Below are 25895 nucleotides of genomic sequence, written 5' to 3' on the forward strand. Positions count from 1 at the left end.
ACGAGTACGATTTTATTTACATGCACTTATATTTATGCAGTTATTAAACTCTCAAGTCATATCAAGATGCCATACAGAACCAGCGACGAAAAAGTTGAGCGGCTTCACTTTTACAGTTCTCACGTTTGACGTGTGGAGAAGTGTGCCACCTGCCGGGTACGTCATTGACACCTTGGCCAATCACGCTGCCGCAGTCGGGGAAGCATTTCCCCGGCGCTCTTGGAAATTCCAGTGGTGCTTTAATTAATGAATGGACGGGGAGCGAGGACCCGACCGCCACACAACCTGCGTAAGGGAAAAAAGGTACTTGGTTGCACTGCTCTTTACAAAGTGTGCTTCAATCAGAGTGGGACGGGCTGACCTTCGACGCCAAGTGGATCTAACACGAGTGGACGGAGTCACTAACGCTGTCGCCTGTGGCTGTACTCCCAATTGTTTAACACATCACAAAGGTAAGCGGCGTGTTTTTGTAACAAGCATATACAGTTATGTTGTCCGATGAACAGCCGATTGCAGATGATACTTGAAGTAGTTGAAATGAGGTGGTTTGAGGACACTGCGATATGCGGCGCATCTTTGGCCGGGAGTCCAAATTTTAATGTGGAGTTTATTTTTTAGCGATCATAAAACCTTCCAGATATTGTGCACTTAGTAATATACGCCTAATACTTGCATGTATACAAGTTTTGAGTGTGGCTATGGGCACTTGTAACTGCTGTCATTGGGGAAAACATGAAACACTGCACAAAGCCCCAAGAATAATGTTATAGTTGCTTTTGTCCGTTTAAAGCTTCGTTCTGCGTTTTACAGAAAAGTGTGAAATAAAAAGTGCATAAGCTAGAAACGAGATGACATATTAGCTACATCTTTTCAAACCTAACAATTTAAATGACCTGTTTTCTGTTAAGGGATATTCCAGTTTGTTTGAGGCTATGTTATATATTATGTTTAAGACCGGCTATTTTCATTTAGTCTTGAACATTAACTGTATTTTTAAAGTATTAAACACTTATTTTCCGGTGCGTTCTGCACTGAATGCTTATGCAGTATTCTATAAAGGTTCCTCGAAAGGAAGTCCGGAGCTTTTTTGTTAAGAAAATCAGCAATGCATCAACACCAATAATTAGTTCACTATACCAGAGTCATGATTTCCCCCCAATGTTTCTTATTGCTACAGATTTTAAGAACGTTGCGATAAAACAACATTAACAAAACGAAATATATTAGAAACAATTATGAATAACAGGCTACTGTCAAATATAAACAGCAACAACACCGGGTATATCCTAGGCTATCATAAAGTCCTGCAGATATGCCACAATGCCGGTTTTAATTGACTAAAGGCTTAATTGAGTTACGTTAGAACTGATATGTGGCGAGATAAGACCCGTTCCGTTCTAAATGTCCTTACTTGGCGTCTGGGTAGTGCCTCTGGTGTCAAAGGAATGCGAGCTTACTGTTTCGACCTTACATTTGATCTGCGATCTGGATAATAACTGAAATAAGGCAGGACGCGATTGCATAGTTCAATATGGAAAAGGTGGGTGAATCGCTTTTTGTGAGGATTTAAATATATCACCTTATTGAAAAAAGTACCGTAACTATTAAATTGTGCACACAAAGATCCTCCGAAGTATTTGGACATTAATGCAGGATGAGTCATTGCCTTTGCTGGATTCCAAAAAAAGTTCCCTGTATGTCTGTAAGTACCTTTTGGCCAAATGACTGTATTTACGTGAAATGGCACCCGAACCTAAGTTGTCAAGTAACCCCATTATTAAAATTTTCTGTCAGTTCTCATGTGAAATCGAATTGTCTCTCTGTGCCACTGATCTTAAATTGCACAGATATAGTGTCAAGGTTATCATATCCATTCCTGGAATTTTGCTGTTCGCTTTAATGGTGATGTCAGTAGCGTTCTTACCTTTCAAAGCGCATGCAATTAAAATCCTTCGTAGAGCAAATTGGACAAATGGACTGGGACGCGACGTACGAATGGGTTATACTGTCTATTTGACATCATTTGTCGCATCATTGTAGCACAATGCAAGTGCCCGTCTTCTGCCGCCAAAAAAAAGAAAGGAGAGAAATGAGTAACGCCTACTGATATATCAACTATTTTTTTTTTTTTAAGTTTTGTTCTGCAAATACTCATATGGTTTAAAGGCTCCTTTCTGTCACAATTATGTGGTGTTCTGGGTGCGTGACCTTCATTTTGTATGGCAATTGAGGCTGTTCTCTCTCCAGGAATGGAGCTTGTAGACATTTTGTAACTCCTTCCAGAAACAGCCTTCCCCATTACCCACAGCCAATGATTGCATCCATGTTCTAGTGCCATCTTCTCCTGGAAAAAAAAATCAACTGCTTGCATTTTTATCACCTGCTTTTTGGGCTGTGAAAGAGCAGACTACCGCTTTCTACTAAGGCGTCATTGGCTCATCTGTCTTTATCAAGGGAGTGCTGTGTCCACACAGGTGGTTTACTGGGGTGGCCACAGCCCTGCGGTCAGGGGTGACGGAAAACAAATTCCTACTTTGATGACTGATATTCCGGGGGTCTGGATGTTTGATTGATGATTTTAATAGTCAACATGTTATTCCTTCACGAAATTGATATATATATTTTTAAAGCGCATCAGGAACGCTGTGTAATTTCCAGTCCGACAGCACAACAAACACCGCACAGGCCTTTAGGCAATCTTTTATTTCACATCATTACTGTTTCGTGACTCTCATAGCAGCCGTTTTATGATTTCCCCAAAGCTAATTCTCACGGCGTGAATCCAGAGCCCATTGTCACAGAGACAGCTTTTGTGTGAATTGCGCTGATAAGCCCGTCGTCTCCTTCTCCTGCACACTGCGCCACTCCGAGATCTGTGGGAGGTTTCCTATTCACCACATTTCCCCAGACAGTGTTTTGGTATTGTTTTTGTTTTTCTAAGAAGGCCCAGATGCGCAGAATGACCGGCTGGTGCGTGTCTTGTGCTTCAAGGACTTGGCAAGAAGTCCAGATGCCCGCAAGAATGATTGTCTGGACGGCAGCGCAAATCAAGGATATGATCAATACGTCCTCATGGCTTTCATTAAAATCAGGGGCCTCTCTCTAAAATGCAGTTAACACGCTGTGGAGGAAGCTAATACAAAAAAGATCCCAACTTTAGGCTCTTTGGTCAATGTCTCTTTTTTAATCACTTGACTTTTGCAAGGAACTGACAAAAAGAAATGTCTGTGAATTTTATCACAGCTATCACATCAGACCAAATCGGTAAAGAACAGCCATATATTCCAACACACATTTATTTGAGTGCGTACTCAGTTTACAACAGTAAATTATACAAGAAAAATGAGAGTACAAGCAATGGAAATGGCTTTGTCTGCACAAGAAAACATGCCCTAGCCCTGTATGTGTAAAGTAATGGACACAATACACATTTCAGCTCCAGATAGAACTCACATATACCATCTCTGAACATTGATACCACAAATTTCAAATATCTGCCAATAATATCAGATGCACAGTTCAATGGGCTTGTCGCTACTGGTACTAAGTGACTGGTTTTGGGCATATATAAATATTTTGATTTGCAGGCCAAGCTTATGACCTTGTATAACGCTTGTCTTTCACATGCAAAGTGGCATAAATCCAGAGTGATAGCGGTCAAATGAATGCAAATACATGTTGGAAGTGAATAATAAATATAGCATGTACAGCAGCACAGTCCAGATTTCATTCCAAATGAAACAGTGGGTATTTCCATGGTAATTGGTCAAAACATAAATGTAAATTAGAGTAAGGGTAAGCGGTACAGTGGTATGTCTGTCACCACAAAGCAGATCTTCTAATCAGCAGGTTCTTTCAAGAAAATAGTTAATGAGTGTTACAATATGCATACAACAATTATAAACAGCTATACAAACAATGTGAGAAATTGAATACATTGCAGTTTAGGTTACATGATGGCTTGTTAGGTATTCAGTCATCCTTATTTAAGACCAATTTTTCATCCTGAAATTGGTCTTATAAATTTTTTATATCGCAGGACCTGACTCAGTGCGAAATTTACTAGTGTTGTTGCAACAGTAAGGGAAACAGTACATTAAAAATCTGAATTAATTATCTGAGCCTTTATTATAGTTAGAATTATGATTTTTATTATTCATTTATGCATCCATTTACATGTGAAATCTGTTTTATTTCACATTTGACATGAGAGTGAGGAGATGGAATGGCTGTTTTGTCAAATATACAATGTAGTTCTGCTTGTTTTGTCAGCAGAGATAACATGAACATCACATTTGCATTTTTTTCTACACAATTGCAAACCTTTCCCAGAACTCAATAATAACATTTTTAATTTCAGTATTAGTAACATTAGCTGTAAGTTAGTTACATACTTGTCATACTTCATCAATAAGTCATAAATCAGCACAACAAGCTACTCAGCGAGTTGCACAGGTTTGACCCAAAACAATATACTTGTGCTATCTTAGTGTCTAGTTAGCTATCTACCCACTTCAGCTGATGTGTTTCTTTTTAACTTCCACATCACAGTTATATCAAAGGAAACACACACACGTGGGTGTGTGGGTGGTTAGTTTTATGTACTGTACCAGAGTTGCAAATGAATGCCACTAGCTAGCTGGAATCATTTAAGGAATGGTGCAAGATCACAGATCACAGAGCGAATGCAGAACATGAACACAAACAGCTGAATTAGTACTCTCAGAAAGCAAAACATTAACCTGGTATATCCAGTAGGTGGTTGTTGCTATCCCCCTTGTTAGCAAAATAACCAAAATGCATCCCCTTTGTTAACCTGCCACCCCCGCTCCCCCCCCCCCTCTCCATCCCCTAGTTAGTAGCAGAGAGAGTGCAGTGCCTGTTAAAAATCACCTACTGGGTATATCGATGAAGAAGTTTACTGCAAGCTCAGCATCAGTAACATTACTCTAGATAACAAGCAAGTTACAGCTGTAAAATTTGACAAAAGATTATAAACTCAGGAGGATCTGCTCTTGCAATTTCTGAATGACCTAGAACACAGTAGCTAACCAAAAAGACAAAATCTCATTAATCTACTGATTAATTAACCAATAGGAAAAAAAAAACTTTTTTTTCAGACTGACTAATTGGCTTTTCTGCCGTCACTAACACATTTTTTTGTGTGTGAAAAGGAGATAGTAATGTACCATTTTCAATGAAGTGGAGGGACATACCGGTATGCAGTGGAAATTTGCTGAAAAGGAGAACAGCTGGATGGGGTGACATCATACAGCACTGAAAGCACTTCAGCAGCGTTTCATTCAGCCGGTGGAAGTGCACTTAACCCACAGTGCAGTGCTTGACATTTATCCGTCTACCCAAAGAGGGTCCAGGCAATGGGCCACGGTCACAGCAAGGCCACCATCCATAAGCTCTGGATCGTAAGACACAGCCAAAGGCTGAAAAAGGGGTCATGCCAAATCTCAGAGCACAAAAAAAAAAAAATTGCTCTCACCCAGTGCGTTGCGGTAAACCAGAACCTTCTCCCAACATTGAATCTAATTTCTTCTCTTATCTGAGAGATAATGTGTCTGATGGATTTTAGAATGAGCTGATAACTGTGAGACGTGCCTACCTGCTGCGTTAGAGGGAGACCAGACCTAAAATTCTCTGAGATGTCACCAGATGAAGGTTGCTACTCACAGAGCTCATCATGGTCAATTTCAGATAGCTTATCAGCGTGGTGTATTGTGTGATTTTGGCCAACCTGATGAGACCTGACAGTGAGATGGCAATGAATACACTGCAGGGTATTGATTAGGTGAAGAATAGCATGTTCCAGCTGGGGAGTGTATGAAAGGAACCCCGCAAATTGCTGGAGCAGATACAAAAAACACTATGTTTATAACACATTGTCATAAATCCACATAATTTAAGGCGTGGATGATGAAACTGTCCTTTTTCTATATATTTTGTCATGTGTTTTTTTTAAAGGTGTTCTACTCATGCAATACAATACCTCAGAAAGATAGATGACTTGTTTGCTAAGCACAAGCAAACAATTTATTGATGAACGTGTACAAGTTGTTGTTTGTTTCATAGCCGTGTTTTTAATCTTTAATATGTCGTGTCATGCCTATATTTCTATCATTGTCTATGCTATTACTGTATTAGCCTCTTTAGCCTCTCTCGGTTCCTATGTTTGCATAACTTCAAGGATACCCACACAACACTCAGTTCATTAAGAGAATTAGCATTGCTGGAAATACCTGTCTCTTGCAGTAAATATGAACCTCTTTGCTTTCTAACAAAATGAATGAGCATATTGTGTTTGGAATTTCCGGCAACCTTCTTTCCAGTGGGTAAAGATTGGACCGCTTCCAGGGTACTGGCTTTTGAAGTGTCACTTATTTGAAGTTCTCTCGCAGTAAGGGATTAACACTGTGGTTTGTTTTCATATTTGCCGTGTTCTTTATGATGTGTAAAAGACTGATAAAAGTACCGTGGGCTTAATCCACTTAATCGGCAATGTACTTCTGTTAATGTGGGAATTAGCACCCGGCTGAAATGAATCGATTAGGGAAGATTTTGGTTTTGAACATGTAAACATGTTTTCACTTTGGTTGGACAAGATATTACTTTCATTTTCTATTATTTTTTCATTCGCAAGGTAACCTTCTGTAGCTCATCTTTTACTTAAGAAAAAAATGTGCTTTCTCAGTGTGTAAATTAATTTTTAAGGCACAAGTGAACATAATGAAACCCATTATGTCTTTAGTTTTCATCCTCTGTGTGCAACAATGTGAAATCATTCTTGTTCTTGAATAACACTTGCAAATTTCAGTTTAAATATCTCAGTTTTCAGCACCTAAAAAAGTAACAACTGTTGCACACTTAACAGAACTTAGGAATTAAGACTAAGAACAGAAAATACTCTGGACATTGTAAGTAATATGGGCATGCCACAAGACTAATCACTAAAGGCACTCATTTATAATTTAGTAACTGCTGGTATACGATTAGTGGATGTGTAAGGAAGATGTGTAAGATCTACCTCTTAACCAAAGTGACCAGACTGGGGGACATGCGGCCCTTACCTATTTGACATGTTTCCCTCTCCTTTCATTACAACACTCTGCTCCACAGGTGATAGGATTGGGAGGCACGTAAGGCAAGCTTTGCACTTCATAAATCCAGTTAGCTGGTACTGCTGTGCTGCTTAGGAATGATAGTGCATAGGCAGTGAGGTGAAGTGAGCTGCAGGTTGAACCATGATCAAATCTGTGCAGCACACAGAGATACAGTAAGGCTGTTTTTTTTTTTTTAATGTCCTTCCATAGACTACTTCCTGGTAACCTCAAACCTTAAAGCTCTGAGGCTGTGAAGTTTCCACCGTCATCTTGTGACATAACAGCATATGTTAGTGCATAATGATAAACTGTTCAGGTGGATAGATGTTAAATATTTTTTAAAGCATATATTGTAATGTACAAACCTGTACTTGCCTTTGTTGATTGTGTAATCGGAGATGAATAAGGATATTTTCATATTTCTGTACTCGTAATAGGCAGGCAGGACCTTTGCCTTCCTGAGTAGCCTTCTCAGCGTGTAAGTTCATCTCTGAGCCAAAGCCGAGTACAAGAAAACCCCACTCCATCTTCATACTTCACCCTTAACGTTCAAGTAGAGCGAATCGTTCTCAGCCGTATCTGTTAAATCCTCAGCATTTTTATTCTGGAAACTATACATTTCAAAACCTAAAAAACCGACCAAGTGTGGTACATTTCCATTTTAATAGATATAATTTGGACTGTTCTGTTGAGCCTGAGTCTGGGTGTATGTGTGGAAGCTGCAGTCTGTGCTTAGGAGAGATTGGAACTTGCCAAAATCCAGAGCCTTATTTTTGTACAAAAGATCTAAAACATTAAAATTCATGGCATTTTAATGGTGCTGGAACTTTTCTTCAGCCTCGTTTGAACTTAAAATGTGGCTATTTATGTAATTCTTTAAAATGGAAGAGAGTCCCGGTCTAGCTAGACGATGTCAGAGACACATGCTTTAATGACTGTTTAAATATTGAATCCCACTCAAATACAAATTGCTTTGGGTTTGGACAGTATTTCTGCCATCACGTTGTTGGAGAACGCCAGCTTAGTCTTCCTCTCCTGGTCTGTTCTTTGTACAGAATGACGCTCTTCAGCTGACATAAAGTCTTTGGTGGTCTCTAGTGATGAGTTTACCTTTAATTAGCTCTGCAGCACTCAAAGCTCGAAAGTTACCACAATTTGGAGTCACGCATAAAAGGCAATGAAATGAATGAAATCAGCCTAAGTTTATTCATGATTTATTAAGTTTATTCAGCACTTGCCTGTGATCATTCTTGCTCTGTATTTGTCATTCATGTCACAGTGTGGCCCATCACACATGAAAGCCTCCCAGTTTGCCAGGGAACCTCTGAGTGTGCCATGAGTTCAGCCTCTTCAGCTTCCTCCTTAGTCTTGCACTGCTTTCGTTTAAGAGGAACAGTAGGCCTCAGGGTAAAAGTAGTAATAATAATAAGCCACCTAGCTGAACCATTCGGGGTTACTAAAGCACATTATGTGTACTCAGAGTTGACAACAGTTACAACAACGGAGGTAATGGTTGTTTCTTGAAAGTCATTAACACTTCAAACTTGCCACTGTCTATCAGTGGTATTATGATTGTAGTATCTATATTTAAACTTTGCAGAGACCAATTGCCCTTCTGTACTTCAGGGAGAAAGTGAATTGTGCATTTCTCATGTAAAAATGTATTTGTGACTCTGTCCTTATATGGTCACTCATCAGATGTTTTTCTTAGCTCACTTTATCCTTTCCAGGGATGCCAAATGTGGATATTGAGAGACGTATATAAACTGTGCTGTACATTTTCAGTCAATTCTGGTTTTGGTTGTAAATGTAATATTTCTTAAATTAAAATCATAATACTGATTGATATGTATTATGGACAAGGCAAACATAAGCTAAGACACAAAAGGCTATGCTTTTTTAGTATACAGTATTGTTCACTATTATATAGGTCTGTCAATATGTGTTTCTTGAATTTGTGGCATACAGTATGCCTTTGGCGTGTGCTGTTAACAGTGTAAATGAGGCATAAACACTCATTTTTGGTGACCTGCATTGGATGCTCCCCATGTTAATGAGCTAAGAAGTTAAACATGATTTTGCAAGAATTTTCAGTGTAGAAGAAGGAAAAAACACTTGGTGGAACTCAAAATATGTTGGAACAATAGAATAGGAATAAAAATAAGAGTATTGATCGATAGTAACAACCACGACTACGATCTGGGTGGTTAATAACCAAGACAGAGAATTTGCTGTACTTCAAATTAAAGCTTTTCATTTTGCTTAATGAAAATTTCCATCACTTTACTGTATATATCAACAGAAACTCTTTAGTTGGCCTGGGAAGGAATGCATAGTGTATAGCTTTCCGAGTAATGCTAGGTCTTTGGGGTTCAATATCTCAACCGATGTGTGGATTTTGCGTGAGGCTTAGTAATTGACTACAAGCCTAACTGTCGATCAGGCATACGAATTCACAGTACAAGAATATGTCAATCATCGCGACTCAAATAAGTATGCACTGTATGCTGTCGTGTTTGAAGTGACTTAGCTCTTTCATGTAAAATATTGACGTCACCACACGTCCGTGTCCCAGCCTTTTCACCGTGTCACATGACACGTGTCATGTCTGTCACACGGAAGACGCTGTGAAGCAGGCCCTTTCTTCCTCTTTTGTCCTGCGGAGTTAGCCTACATCCCTCCTCACTCATGTGATAACGTCCTGCTTCTGAAAGCCACTGCCAAGGAAGTTTTTGATTTATGGGGGTCTTGTGTTAGTTTCTCTCCCCCCCTCCCCCCCTCTTCCTCCAGTGTTCATCAGTGGTAAATAAATCAATAAGCTCTTGCATTCATTACTCAGTGCAGAAGCAGGGAGCAGCTATAAACTGGCCTCGAACAGTACGACAGTGGCTGTAGCTCGAGCCCCACTGAAGCCAGGCGTAATCCCCACTGATGCAGACAGCCAGCGCACGGAGAGATGTTGATTGCACAGCCGACAAGCGCGTAACGATGACTAATTTCCGCGCGATTGTCAAAGGCTGCTCCTCTCCCCCTCTGGTCAAGGGTCATCCCTCTTGGATTTTGACAGGAGGAACTCCTGTCTGATTGCGCTCCGGAGTTGTAACGGCCGTGACCGGGAACGCACCAACTGAGGGCTACCATATGTGGCCATGCTAACCACTCCTACCCGATGCTTTCATCTCAACGTTTCCCAAATTTGGGTTAGTCTCCTGTGCCGTGGTAAACGAACATGTTATTAATCACTCCCTACCACCCGCCCACATGCCCGGAATCAGATTGCAGGCCTGAAAAACCAGAGATTAGTGAGTCATTCAATAAGAAGATTCCTTCTATTTTTTATGGTGGACGTTTAATTTATCGGCACACGTTGGGGAATGCCAAGCATCTTTTTTCAAGTTCAACATAAAATTTTTTAATAACATAAATTGGAATCAAAATGATCAGAGTCAATTAAATAGCATTTTAAATGGTGCATTTGTTGCAAGTACATTAAGTGAAGAATTTCAGGTAGAATCTGGTGCATTTTTCATCACATAATCAGTTCAGTAGATGCAAAAGTTTAAGCACGCATTTCTGTCATTGCACTTATATTTATCCTGAGTAATTGTTTGATGGCATCGTTGAAAACTGTGCTGTAGATTCTTTCATCTGTAATGTCACTAAAGCCACAAACTGTAATTTGTCTCCACCTGCAAAGAAGAACAGACTTGTGATTTCATTATAATAGGGCAAACAGATGGACTGCTGATTGATCCTTGCGATCATCATCCAGGTCAGTCAGTTTTGTAGTGAGGTTGTGCATGCTTTGCATTGCGGGCTGAGAGTTGTGTGAAAGTCGCAATACACAAGCACAGCAGGAAGGGATTTCCCCAGCTGAGGTTTGTGAAACATTGCGTGACACTGCAAATGGCAAGACGAGTCTCGACGGTCCTCCATTAACGATATCGAGAATAGTGGTATTAATAATGATAATTGTTGCTGTCTGTATGAACACAACCGGTATCTAGCAATACAGCTGCTGGTATTTGTCAATCCTTCTTGCTATACTAGAGTGTGCAGATGTTTCCCTCCCTGGATTCTTATGGCAAAGTACAGTATTTCTGGATTTTGTTCATTTGACTTTATAGTACATTTAAGTACATTTACATGTAAGTTGCTATAAGAGCATCTGCTAAATGACAATAATGTAATTTCGGCCCTTTGATACTGAAGAATATATTCAGTCAAATCATAGCACACGTCGCCCTTAACTGTGAGAAACATTTAAACGTTACAGATTTAAAACAGAAAATTCAGGAATAGCAATGCTAAATGAAAGAATGCAGCATGTCCACATATAATCAAAAACGAGTGGAACGTGAGAAGCACTCATCATCCTCCAATAATTGTTTTACTTTTATTATATTATATGTACATTATATTTATCTGTGTGTGTCTGTGAGTATGTGTGCGCTTGTGTATGTGTGTAATGTGTGTAATTTATATCTTAACCTCTGGCCCTAAACGGATTCTCAAAATGTATATGAAAATTAATTTCTCCGTTGACGAATTAAATAAATTAGTTTCTCCATTAATTGGCATTCTACCTTAATTAATTTAAATTAATGTATGCAAAGCCTTGTGCAAAGATAGTCTAGCCATTAGTGATGCATAGCGACGTAGATTTAGTTTTTTTGTTTCACATTGTTATTTCAGTGAGGGTTTCTGGGATTTTGAGTCCTATATTTATTGTGAATATATGACAATTCCCTCCACACTGTGGGCCTAGCTTCCACTCTTCTGCCACAGTAGGTGTTTGAGGAGTTTGCTTGGTCTGTAGAATTCCAAATATATGGCGGAAGTTCAGGTAGACATTGAGAGGGAGCATGGCACTTACCATTAAGAACAGAATTAGAATGTTTTATCACGTTCTCTAACTGTAATTGTTCAGTGATACACTGTACAAAAGCTCATACCGAATGGATTTGAAAGGATTGTCTGTCATTGTCTTATCATATCTGGCGTCTCAGGTGAGTGCAAGTGTAAAACATGAAAAAATAATCTGTGTCAATTTATTCACATGGCATTCATTATTGAGAGGATATTCTATATGAATAGGACGAAACTCCCAGACTCACATTTGAGTTTTATGTTCTCTACAAAAATAATCTTTTTTCTGGCATACCATGTCTTTCCATGGGGTCTGATATGCGTATAACACCAAAACTTTGCCACACTGGTTGCTGAGTGAATTCCAGCCAAAGAAATCATAGGCCCGAAGCACTTCAAAAAGCTACCATTTTTAAAAATCGTGCCCGTAAGCTCTAGATTAAAGTTTCAGTTTATTAATTCTTATGAGATGTGCGGCTGGGGGCTCATTTAAATTTTTGAGCGTTTGTAATTCTTATGCTACTGCCGTACATGGCCACTGCCTGGCACTGAACTGCGGAAAACTTCATTTTAAAAATTTGTTTTCCTAACTTTGATTATTCACCTTGGAAATATTAAATTTTCATAGGTTGTAACTGTGATACAATAAGATCTATTGAGCAGGTTGGGCAAGAAACATTAATGGTATTTATTTCTGTTACTCTTGGTAATGACTTCCTGTATCTCCAGGACTGCATTTTTTTCTGGGAAACAGAACTGTTTGGATAACGTCATAACGAAGAGATGTCTGGTTACTTAAATATTTTGCAATCAGACTTTGGCAGTTTTTCAGAGCAGACTGTGCTCTGTAAATATTCATACTCTTTAAAAAAATACAAGATTCATGATCAAAGTGTTCGAGGAGGTGTTTAATTACACTTCTGTGGTTGCTTCCTACGAAAAATCTCCTCATGCAGGAAATTTTGATTTGGAGGACAGCATGGCATGCATAATCACCTCAAAGAGAGAGCCAAAGCCTGGAGAAGATTGCTGCATTTTTCATTATTGCTAACCCCAGTTTGTTAGAGGGACCCAGCTCAACAGCTTTTTGTTATTTTACTTAATAGACATCATTGGATCTTAAAGAACAAAATAAAACCCAGTCTCTGGTTTGGCAGGCTGTGTCACGCATTTATTAAGAATTGAATTGATATACTTTTTTGTTCTTCCGACAGTATATGGAAACTTAATTTCAAGCCTCAGGGAGATGTAGATTACATTCTAAATTATAAACTAATGATGATTTCTTGTAAGGTCCTAGGTTCCTATAAATATTAACCATTTTCTTGGTAAACTTAAAAGCATTGCAATTTAGCATTTTATTCATTATGATTGCCACTGGAGAGCATGTCAAAACATAAGCATATCAATGTGAATAAAACAATTAGAAAAATGCCAAGAAGAACACATGTTCTAAGTTTTGGATTTGATGCTTGAAGGGGCAATGTTCTTGGAGGCTGGGTTGGGCACACTGTTGTAAGGAGTTCCTAAACTCGGGGTCCATAACTTGAAATTAAAGCTTAGTCAGGTGTACAGAGATATGTCCAGCCTTTGACTATGTTAAGGCTATGTTAAACTTTAAAGGTGAGTAGCAGAACTTTACAGCATGTGGGAACCTCAGCTGAGAACCAGTTCAACGTACTGTAGGAGCTCTTTTCTTTCTGTTTTAGTATCAGTTCAGCTTCTAGCAGCCAAGGTGCTGGGTGAATTCCAGCCATTTTTTTTCCTGCATGAAAGTGAGCTTTGAGCAAAGAGGAAGTGATTGCAGCAAGGAAGCAAGCTAAGGTATTTTATTTTCCAGTAAGGGCAGCAATTTGGACCAGCAGCAGCAAACGAAGTCTGCTGTGAGTCATACAGCAATGAGTATTTTCAGTACTCCATGATCAAAGGGGGAATCAATGGGATCAGCAGTTGAAATGTATTGTTGAATATATATATTTTTTTTTTCATTTTGGTTTAGGACAAAATGCAAAAATATCTTGCACTTATCTATGGAACCTGAAGTAAAGTTTTTAAAGTTGGCATTAAGACTTTTGGAGCTTTGAGACTTGGGACTGTGAGCCATTTTCAATAACATTACATGGTGTAAATGAAAGGAACTGGCAGCGATTGTCCTTATTAACTGAAAGATGATATCAATACACTGGGGACTGTTCCTTTTTCTTTTTTACAAAGGGGGGGGGGGGGGGGGGGGGGGGTCTGAAGGAATGTGAAGCCAATTCAATTCTAACCAAACTCAAGGAAATTTTTTTTGTTAGCCATACCAAGAACACACTCAATCAAAGGTCATTACAAGGCAGATTTGCAAGGCACTTTTCTTGGATTTGTTTTCTTATCAAACAAATCTAATTTCTTCAGACTTGGGATATATGAAGCTGCAGGGTGCATTTATTCTTGTTCTTTATTAATTTAATTAACTTATTTATGTATTTGACAGATGTCCTCAGCTTTAGGGACTTACAGATCATTAGGCATTAAAACACAGAATACACATAGCAAATAAACTAGTACATCATATCCTGTACCATTCAGCTACCTAAAAGACAATATGGACCCATCTTATCTAATTAACACAAATCCATAATAACTCCAGTACAAATATAATTATTAAACATGACAGAATTGTTGCAAATCTTACTTCATCCAGCAGATGATCTGGGTCAGATGAACTTGGGTGCAGTCTGAAAAGGTGAGTCATCTGGAGAGAGCCTCTGCTGTCCTGACTGAGGTAGAAAAGCCATTTCACCACTGGAGGGTCAAGGCTTAGAATGAGCCCATGTCATGGAGCCACGAGATGGAGGGACAGACAGCCAAACAGCGGAAAGGCAAGGAAGGGGCTGTGGGCTGGTGTTGGTCAGGGCTCGATATTGCAGCACTAGAGTCTGGATGCAGGTACAGACTGCAAATTGAAACCAGTGGAGGGACATGAGGAGAGGAGTTTGACAAGATCACTGTAGGTGGCTATAAAGAAGACCACTTAGGCTGCTGAGCTGTGGATGGGTGGGTGCGGATGGATGGTATCAGCATGGACACCAGCCAATAGGGGTGAGGAGTCCAGGCACGATGGGCCCGAACCTAAATATGATTGGAGTATGTGGTTAGAAATGGGTGGACAAACATTCAGTTCACTGTACATCAAACAATAGTCAAAAATAGTCAAACAGCCATTTAGTTTGCCATGATGCTGTGGTTACTTTCCGTTCACGCTGGGGTGCTGCTAACTGTCAACTCAACCTGACATATCAAATAATGGAGAACAAACAGGCAACCTAATATGGGATATTACAGAAAGAGCTTTGACAAAAACAATTTTTGGAAGCACACTGAAAGTTCTTTTGCAAGGCTTTGAATATATGATATCCCCTTGGGGAAAAACCAAAAACACCATATCTTTAATAGGACCAGATGCCACTTTCACAGTGCATGTGAGTTAATGTGTTTTTTGTTTCTCAGCCTGTAATTCCCCCCCCCCCCCCCCCCCCCCCCCCCCCCCCCCCCCCCCCCCCCCCCCACACACACACACACACACACACACACACACAAACCACACACACAAAGATGAAAAGTTTCAAACACCACATTACTTTTCAAAGCTGTGTGTGGTTTGTGTTGATGATCATTTTTGAGCATAGTCCAGTCATATTTCCTACAAACAGAATTTTTAAGTAAGCCTGTCAACATTAGCACATTTACTCCCGTGTGTTATTTTTATATTTGCAATTACTGTAGCAAAAGCTGCATAAGTATCCATATTACGCTATCACTTATTTTGCATTTATATCTCTTGGAAACCACAAAAACGCTTTTATCCAAAGCGACTTACAGAGCACAACACAACATTTAGCAATTGTGCTAAATGTACATATACAATGCAATGTACTCAACAACAAAAGCCACTCTACGAAACAAATTAATGTTTAGGATAAAGGAAAGCTGCAGGAGGCTGTAATTGCCATCGGTGCTGTTATTAGAAGCCTACCTGGAGTCAAAGCATGGGTCTGCTGCCACAAAACAAGTGTTGATGCAAATGGAGCACAGAAAGGTAAATATACGGCTTTGCACTTTTCCCAACTGAAGGAGTGTGGGAACAACCAAGGAGACACTTTAACGATTTAAGAAATCAAAATCGCTTTGGGATATTTTAAAAAAGAGAGAAGTTTTTTTTTCTTCTTTATTAATGCACAGAGCACAGTGGGTATAATTAGTTTTGTCTGGAGGGTTTTTATTTTGGGCTTTACCTCTGACCCCATTTTCAAGTAGAATTATGGTTGTTGTTTCTAAAGCAATCAAAGGCATCCCTCAGGATGTCCACCAAAGGAGCAAAATAATAGTTGTAAGAAATTGGAAATGGTCAATAGTAGTTAAAGCATCAAAGTTTTTCTGAGTTTCAAAATATTGAATAAATGGTGTAGGTACAATATCAGTTAACATAAAAGTACAGGCTAAAGTTTTAAATGTCATGCTGTGCTCAAAATGTCCTCAGCTGTAGTCTTGTATTATGTGTGGCGAAAGCGCAGCGACTGATCTTGTCTTTGAAAAGTTAACTTTTCTGATGGCTCTGTCAGCAAGCAGAAAATCCCACCTTGCCATACAACCTTCCTCAGGTCAGACTAACAAAACAAGAGACAATCCTACCATGTCTGATTGGTGTACAGTGAGGTCGCCCGGTGTCTGCAGTCAGGTGCAGCTCAAGATAGCTCAATACTGACACGACGGAAATTACTTGAACCGACAGGCCAGCACTGTATACAGTATAGGCAGTGTCCAAATGACTTCAGGTCACTGAGAGAAAGGAGAGCCATTCCATCAATACAAACATATGGTCGTTAGTTTCGAACGGCAGGCTGGTGTGAAAAAAGCTGTGATTGTAATTTCTGATTAAAGGATGGGCACGTCAAACACCAGCATAACTGAAAATGCCTGTGCTGCACGTTCAACTGTGTCAGCATTGTTGAAATGACATAAACAGGAGAAGGCACACGATATTGATGTATGCGGGGCGCTCCTCATAATCATAATGATAATCATGATTATTATGCGAACATAATGAAATCAAACAAATTGAGCAGCGTGTGAAGAGATTAACTGTCGATCACAGTCAGTGTTTCGGAAAACTGGTGTGACGGGACCGGTGGGAGATAGTTAAACATCGTTTGTCTTCGCCAGAGGTAGATTGTTCCGACCCCCTGAAAGGGCTTTGCGGTATCAGTGTGTTTGATCTCACCTGGGCAAACTCTGGAGAACAGAGGCAGAGAGGGGTGAATACAAACGCCTCTGTATTTACCCACAGTGAAGCTGCTACTTTTTTTTTTAATTATTTTTTTTCCCTCCTTCAGTGGGACATGCTCGAGCCAGTCAGGTCAGCTCTTGGCTGCTGGAATTCTTGGCAGGAGCAGCGATGGTGTGCTCAGTGGTGCATGCAGTCATGGTACACATCAATTAGTGTCACGGGAGCTGTGGCCTGTGATGACTTTAGGGCCGCCTTCGATTAGGTGGCTGCGGGCAATAGACTTTGAAAAGCGTGTGACAGAATTTCAGATTATCTGCACAATGTGTGCGGGAAGAACTCATCTGTAATCATTGTACTGCATTGCACGCACTTTTGGTAGCGCTTTGATTTGATTTACCTTGAACACTGCATCATTATGGCTGAATGTGTCCGTTGTGCTGTGGTAGCTTTGCAGGATAAAACCCTTGCCTGATGCATTGCAGGTTGAGGTAGAGGTGTTAAATGTGACTCTGGGATGGACAAGTAGTACGTAGTATATTGTTACATTTCTGACCAGGTCTCATGACTTGGCAAGACATTCATAAATGGTTTTCATTTCCTTTCATGGCGGGTAGAGTGACTTACCATGCAAAGGTACAAATGTACATATAATACAATCATATGAGCAACAGTATTTACAGAAAACATCAGGCTATATATGAACATGCATCAGTCCATCACACAGTGCTATAATAACCAGCGTCATCCTGAATGTCAGTGTAGTTAGCTGCCACATAATTAACACTAAGATTGATGCACTATCAAAGCTATTAAACAAACCAAAGCTAGCCAGCCAGTCTTATACTCACAATATGATTATATTACATTAGCTGTCTGAGTTGCTACTCAGATCAAAGTTGGCCAGCAGATTAGTTTTCTGGCAAGTCTTTTATATAATGTAGGGGTCATCAAAACACAAAGCTGTATATGATGTGTTTTATACAATTAGGTAACTGAGAATTAATGAACGACAGCTTTAATGATTACACTCTCCCTCACCTCGTAGTGTGTATATGCTGTGTGGCTTCCACATTCGTTCTCCCTTTCCTCAGACTTTCGATTGTATCTGCCTTGAATCCACCCAAGCCCTCACAGCTGCACTGTTTAACAGATTAGAAAAGACACAATGATCAGTAATCCTTGTGGTGTTTGTGGTCCCCTGTCACAAGAGAGAGCAGCACTTTAGAGGTCAAGGAAAACCAGGCCAGGGAGACAGTTCATAAGATCCTATAGCATTTCACTTTGTTGAGATTCAAGAGTAGAATGTTCAGGTTGTTCATGGCATGTGCTTGGTTGAACAGCCTGACAGTCAACTGATATTTATTTTTAACAATATACACAAATAGGTGTTAGGAGTTGCACAGACTATATAACATACACACTTTATCATTCTCCTCAGTCTGCGTTCTCTATCTCGTTCCTTTTCTATTACAACTCCCCATAATCGATGTCGCTTTGGCTGTTTTTTCCTCTGATCAGCGGAAAACGTTGCCAGTGCATTTGGCCAATGATTAAAAAATACATTACAGCATAAATTCTCATGTGCACACCATGCCCATGCCGCTGCAGCTACAAGTTACCAAAATCGTCCATGGTCGATATTCCAGGGTCTAATTGAAATGAATGTTGACTGAATGTAGGCCCAACTTAGCAGGCAACGGTGTCGTGACATCCTCAGTACAGTGGTAAAAGAGATGCAGTCTCTGCCTTGGATGTGGCCATGAGCCATGGTGCAGGAAGCTCTGTCCTCAAATCCAGTACAAACTGTATTTGCTTGGCTTTGTCCCAGTTCTCCTCAGGGTTCCACAATGTACCTCGAATCCCTGTGTACAGAATTCTGTACAGAACAATCCAAATGATTGGTGTGGTGTTGAGTTCAAATATTTCACAAAAAAAGTGTTCTCCAGCATGAGCAGGTATAGACAAAGACATATCATTTTGCATAACTGTATGGTTACTGATGTATATATTGTATCTTCCAAAGCCTTTTCTACCTGACCAGGTAGAGCCATATCATCTCATGTATCATGAAAATACCTTTCGGCTAGGGCTGCCACAATAACGGCATCACTGCCATACTGCGGTGTTGAGCCCGTCACCGCCATTACAGTTATAACAGCTTTTTTTCCCTTATCTGAGAGTGCTGCCATCCTCATGTAGCTTTTGGCTTGTGGCCTTGTCTACACGTATCCGGATATTTTCGAAAAACTCACTTTTTTCTATCAGTTTTAAAAAGGATCACATCCACAGTACATGCGTCATGGAGGAAAACACTCAATGTACGATAACCCATGTCTATACCCATGTTTATTAATTATAATGCATGACAAAACTCACGTAAAATGCTTTTAAATATGTGTAATAACTATTTCTATAGTTTTAAGTTAATCAACCAAATATTTAGAATTTTATATGGTGTTTGAAATGCACACCATGAATAAACTAGTACAATTAGCGTAGGCGATGGCCTAGAACTCAATCAATGGATTTTTGTCTTTTGAAAGCGATAAAACAGTAGAAACGATGTTTGCACACCAAATGATTGTATGACTGTTTAGGTTAGGCGTATCTGTTGTTCAATACAGATATTTTCGGCTTCTGTTACATGGCTACATTTGAAATTGCCATCAGTGTTTTTTTTTTACAATAACACAAAAATAACTGTAGGCTTTAAAAAAACAAGAAACAACAAAGCCAATAAACAGTTTGTCCTGTCTTTATTGGTTCTTTTTTCAATGCTTTTAGGCCTATAGTGGTAGCGATAGTAATGTCAAATGAATGAATAATTAAACACAAGGGGGTTTGGTTGCGGTATTACCGCAAACCGCGAGGTGGCATTCTTTGAATACCGCGGTAAAGAAATTTCTATACCACTGCAGCCCTATTTTCAGCCCCTGATATTGGTGACATCCATAAAGATGTAATAATCCTGTTTTCAACACCTGTTGAGCTTCCTAAACTGTTTTTTTCTTAAGAGAGTGCCGTAGCTTTAAGAACAGCCTTCTTCTTGTGCAGCTATAGAGGACGAAGTGACATTCCAGTGGTTCTGCTTTTATTCTATTACTTTATCTTGACTGTAATCTGAAAACAAACAAATGACCATATTCAAAAATGCCACAAGGACTGGAGCCAGTCAGGAAAATAAAGAGCATATTCTGAACAACTCTTCATTTCCTTGTGGCTCTACATGATTTTCCTCTCTGATATAAAGCATCAAATGTTAAAAAAAACTTCCTTCAATTAAATACAAATAAAACAGAAGGTCTCACACTAGGTTCTGAACCTCAGATGAACTTACTTTAGTTAAATCTGGTCCGAGCACACTTTTCCCCAATTTAAAATCTGAGTTTAAGAACATAGCTGTCATTTTTGGTAGTAGTTTGTCCCAGAAAAATGCATCAGTAAGGCATCACAGACTAAATTTAATTCTTTTTTTTTTTAATCCCTGAAAGACACTAAAACATGCCTGTATCTCGTTCAGGGTGAACTATTCTGGTGCCCCTTTTCTTGTCTAAAGAACCAAACCTGCAACTAATACAGCATACAGCTGCTAGACTCCTAACTAAACATTACCCCAGCCCTGGCCTTTGCTACAGTGGCTGCCAGTCATTTTTAGAATTAAGTTTACTATTTTCATTACTTGTAAGGTCTTGCGTAACTTAGCTCCAGAATATATTTCAGAACTACTGACCCTGTACATGCCCACTAGACATCTTATCTCAGATATCTCACAGATTCTTATCTCATGGTCTTCTTTGTGTTCCGTCTACGCATTTGAAAACAAAGGATGACCTCCCTTTTTCAGTACAGGGCCCTAAACTATGGAATTCAGGTGCATGAAATGTCACCAGTTTTTTTAAGACATGTATTTTCGAATGTTGAGTGTAAAGCTTTCAGATGTTAACTGTTATGTTGGTCTTAGGTCTAATGGTCATAATTTTTATGTTTTTACTGCTGTCATGTATTTGTACCTAGGTGTCATATTTTACTTGCCAATCTGTATATTTTATGCGGGATTGATTTATTCTCATGTGCTCTTATTTCATTTGCTGGAAGACACTTTGATGATGATTACTGTTATTATTATTACACAATGCTCCTTGAGTATTTAAATTTCAAATATACTGAAAGCCATTAAAATGCACTGGATGATTTCGGCTTTTGATCTAATTTTTCTTTAATATTCACAAAGCACAGAGTGATCTGCTTCTTAGGGAGAAAAAAAATACACTTAATGGTGGATCACTTATGACAAATGAATGCTGAAACCCAGTATCAAATCAGAGGGAGATTAACTACCATGGGGGTCTTTTTTTATCAAGTTGAATACCTTGTGTGTCCTACATTTGCTGTTAGTAACACTCAGATGCAATGTGACATCAGCGTGTGTATTTATCTTAGATAAATCAAATGCCACCCAGTGAGAAGTGCTGCAGCTCAGGGGACAGGATCGAGAATCCTGATGATGCATGTGCTGTCTGGAGCGTCCCAGGGGGTGCTGCATTGGGTTCGTGTTGCATAAGCAGGATGGTTAATCCATAGCATGAAAGTATTTGCATCACAGGGGAGTTCAGCAAAGTGTAGCATAGTGATAAAGAGCAGGACTCGTACCCACAAGGTTGCTGGTTTGATTCCCCGCTGGGACACTGCTGTTGTACTCTTGGGCAAGGTTCTACCCCCAGAACTGCCTCAGTAAATACCCAGCTTTACAAATGGGTACCATATAAACAGTTGCATCCCATCTAAGTTGCTCTGCATAAGAGCATCTGCTAAATGTCAATAATGTGTGCAGCACGTTAACACGTGGTGTTGCGTGCGAGTGCATTGTTTTATGCAGGTACGATGTGTTGGGGGAGCAACACTGTTGCTACTGCATTGTGCGATCAAGGAGCCATGATATTGTGATGTAACTGCAACGCATACCAACTCACCACCTCAGAACTGCCAGCCTTCACTTGCACAAGGTACTGTAGTGTACTCCTTTGACTTCATCCATCTCATTTAGACTTTGTTTCTTGCGCAGTAAATGGAAGTATCCTTAGTCCAGGATAATTAATTTAATATGCCATTCTTGATCATGGTATTGTTTTGCTCATACAAAAGTCACTGGTTTTACATGGTGAACTTCGTTAAAACTTGTGCCACCGCTGGACATCACTCAGATGTTTGGTAGCACGTTTGTACTTATTTATGGAACGGTCTCTGTAAGGTCATCTGCAGGCCTCTACAAATGGGAATCAACTACCGTTACAGCATAAACAGGCAAATTGCCAGAAATAGAGCAGTGCTTTATACCATGTAACATTTTATATATCCGATAGCATGTGTGTATGCATGTCTAATGTGTTTGCACAGCCTGCTCTGTATGGATATTGGTGTGGTTGTAGTATAAAAACACTACACAGCTGTAAAGACTGATTAGATATCAAACAGGTTTATTGTGAGAGTGCAGGAAGTATGATGTGTAAATGCACTTACTGCATGCATATCAAGCCTCCGTGAGGCTTGATAATCTGCATTCAGAAAGCACAGTACTGATTGGAATTGAGATGTGTCCTCCATTTGAGTTCCTCTTTTGGTTTTCTGTTAATGAAATTGACAGCCATCATTAATATTGTATGTGTAATTTGTATCTAAAAAAAATACCCAAAGACCATTTTTAATATCCATTCCTAATCTAAATCCAAACAATAAATCTCAGTAATTGGTTAAGTGGAGTCACTCATATAAAGTAAAACTTTTTAGGAACAGGAAATTCACCATTTGCTTAATGTCTTTTTATCACTTGAGATTAGCCAGTTGTCTTTTTGGGACAGAGAAACAAAGTCATCTGCTATAATGAATGTACTTTTTTGGCACCAAACGTGTGGTTGAAATTGCTAAAGCTTATTAGCAGTGTGCATGGTACTAATAAAATGCTGGGCAAATGTAGGACCATAAAATCGGGGCCACCATGTCCCAGAACTGTAGCCTGAGATGACGTCTGTATGTGAAGTGGCATAATGGTGGTAAAACATTTGCAATATTTTGTTTTTATTTGTAGTCCACCAGGAGAGAGCAGATTAGGGTGGTGCTTGAATCTGATGTTATCAATTGAACAATGTTTGATTTCCCTAGCTAGTTTAACTAAAGGTACTTTAACCACATGCACTCCATGGTTCCCAACTTGGGGTCTGCACCCCCCCTCAAGGGGGCACCAAAGATCACAGGGGCTCACAAGGCTTTGTCTGCTCTGAGGTTGTCAAAATTAGATTTTAAATAAAATCATAATAACACACTTACTGGATAATCAAAAGTTTGTATATAAAACTATTTAAAAAGATCATTTTTTTGGTTCTCACTCAAAAATAGTAGGCTACTTAGTAGGCCACACATCTGTGTGACCTCTTAACCTCTGTGACCCGCACTCTCAATCAGTTTCGTCAGGTCAGCTAGCAGGTAGTTGATTAGCTCATCCCAGCTCCTCCTCGTTTTTCCTGCAGTCAGAGCATCACTATTTTATGAATGAAACAACATGTCTGTGAAACGTAAAGGTGCTGATGACTCATCAGTATCAAAAAAGAAAGTAAGGCTATATCTCGAGAGTTACCTTAACTTGGTTTTATTGAAGGACAGGACAGGACAGAATGTGTCATTTGTGGTGAGAAGCTAGCTAATGACGGTATAAAGCCAAGCAAAATGAAACGACACCAGGAAACAAAACACCAGGAGACTATTGGTGGGGGTCAGGAATTTTTTGAGAGGAAAAAGCAGTTGGCACTATCAAAAAGATCCACAGACATCAGAAAAGCATTTGAAAGAGCAGGCAGTGATTTACACAGAGCCACGGAGGCGTCAGTTGAGTGTTCGCTATTAACTGCCAAGGCAAAAAGCCGCACAATGTTGGAGAGCAGCTAATCAAGCCCGCCTGCCTGAAAACTGTAGAGAGACTGTGTGGCCCACAGGTGGTGGATAAAGTGAAAACCGTCCCACTCTCTGACAATGCCGTCAAAGACAGAATTGATAATATGGCTGGAGATTGTCAAAACCAGCTGCACGAGAAGCTTAGGAATGTTCCCTTTGCCATTCAGTTCGATGAAACGACAACAGTGTCAGACGAATTCGTGCTCATCGTTTCTGTGGAACATATCGACGGGGATGACTTGAAACAAGACATTCTTATGTCTACCAATCGAGCCACAACAACAACAACAGGCCAAGATATTTTTATGGCTGTGGACTCTTATCTCTCATCCAACAATCTGCTCTACGAGAATCTTGTTGCATGTTGCACTGACAGGGCTGCAGCGATGATGGGCAAAAACAAGAGATTTAACAGCCGATTGAAGGAAAAGGCCCCGGGGTGCGCAATCTTCCACTGCATGCTACATTGCCAAGCATTGGCCAGTAAAAAACTTTCGGAAGACCTTAGTAACACCCTGGCAACTGTTGTTAAAGTTGTAAACTTCATTAAGGCTCGTCCTTGTAATAGGAGACTTTACCCAGCTGTGTGAGGATGAAGCACATCAAACACTGCTGTTACACACAGAGGTATGCTGTTTGTCTTGTGCACAAGTGCTTGTGCGTTTAATGGAACTGCAGGAAAAAATAAAGGAATTCTTGCAAGATCACAACTGACCACTGTGCGAACAGCTGACTGATGCGTTTTGGATCAAAACAGCATACCTAGCAGACACATTCACTCTCTACAATGAGACAAACAAGCAGATGCAGGGTCCTGAATCAAACGTCATGCAGTGCAAAGACGCTCTCAACGCTTTTGTGCGCAAACTGGAGTACAGAGTTGGAAAAATGTCAAAAGGAGAGCTACAACAATTTGCACTGCCGATGAAACAGTCTGGTGGCACTGTGCGCGCGTCTTTACGCACTGAGTTTACCCGGCACATGAACATGCTTCAGGAGGAAATTAAGTCCTGTTTTGCCGATGTTGACGGGTACTTATCAAAGGAATCGTGGGTGATGGACCCCTACATTTCCAGCTTCGAGGACGCGGAATACCTCGGCTATGAAGATGAGCTTGCTGACCTTCAAGCTGATTCAGTGTCACAGAAATATTTCCAGGAGAACGGATACAAAAAGTTTTGGATTGTCAAAGGACATGCTGTTGCATCCAGACTGGCCAAACACTTAGTTACAAGGGTTATTCTCCCATTCAGCACTACGTACCTGTCTGAGACAGCCTTCAGAGCCCTTGTAACAATAAAAACAAAAGCCCGTAACAGGCTCAATGTCCACCAGGACTTTAGGCTGGCTGTCACTAGCATCACACCTGACATTCCATCCCTAGTCAGAGGTATGCAAGCCCAAGGTGGCCATTAGTTTATGAATGAACAGGATGAAACAGAGTAAAAAAGTGAGGAAGAAGTTATTGATTGTTATTGTTACTGTTTGTTATTGCTACTTATTGTTATTGTTATAACACATACTGTATAGCTGAGTCAAAACCATTGTTCATATGATGTGCATGTGCATGTGGATATGCAACAAACTGCCCCTGTTTCAGTTAATTGGTCTGAAGGAGATCTAGGATAGAGCTACATGTAGTACTGTACTTTGGTGCATGGCTGTGGCTATAATAAAATTATACAGTATATTATTATGATTTC

General features: G+C 39.9%; 1 protein-coding gene across 1 annotated transcript in view; it reads left to right on the forward strand.

Moving 5' to 3' along the window:
- Nucleotides 1–388: 388 nt before the first annotated feature.
- Nucleotides 389–25895, forward strand: part of LOC118784621 (muscarinic acetylcholine receptor M3-like) — a 92613-nt gene continuing 67106 nt past the window's right edge. Inside the window, exon 1 of the mRNA XM_036538951.1 lies at nt 389–452. The gene's annotated coding sequence lies outside the window, so the exon portion shown is untranslated. The remainder of the gene's footprint in view (nt 453–25895) is intronic.

Source organism: Megalops cyprinoides, chromosome 1 (assembly GCF_013368585.1).
Source record: "Megalops cyprinoides isolate fMegCyp1 chromosome 1, fMegCyp1.pri, whole genome shotgun sequence".
In the NCBI taxonomy this organism is placed as follows: Eukaryota; Metazoa; Chordata; class Actinopteri; order Elopiformes; family Megalopidae; genus Megalops; species Megalops cyprinoides.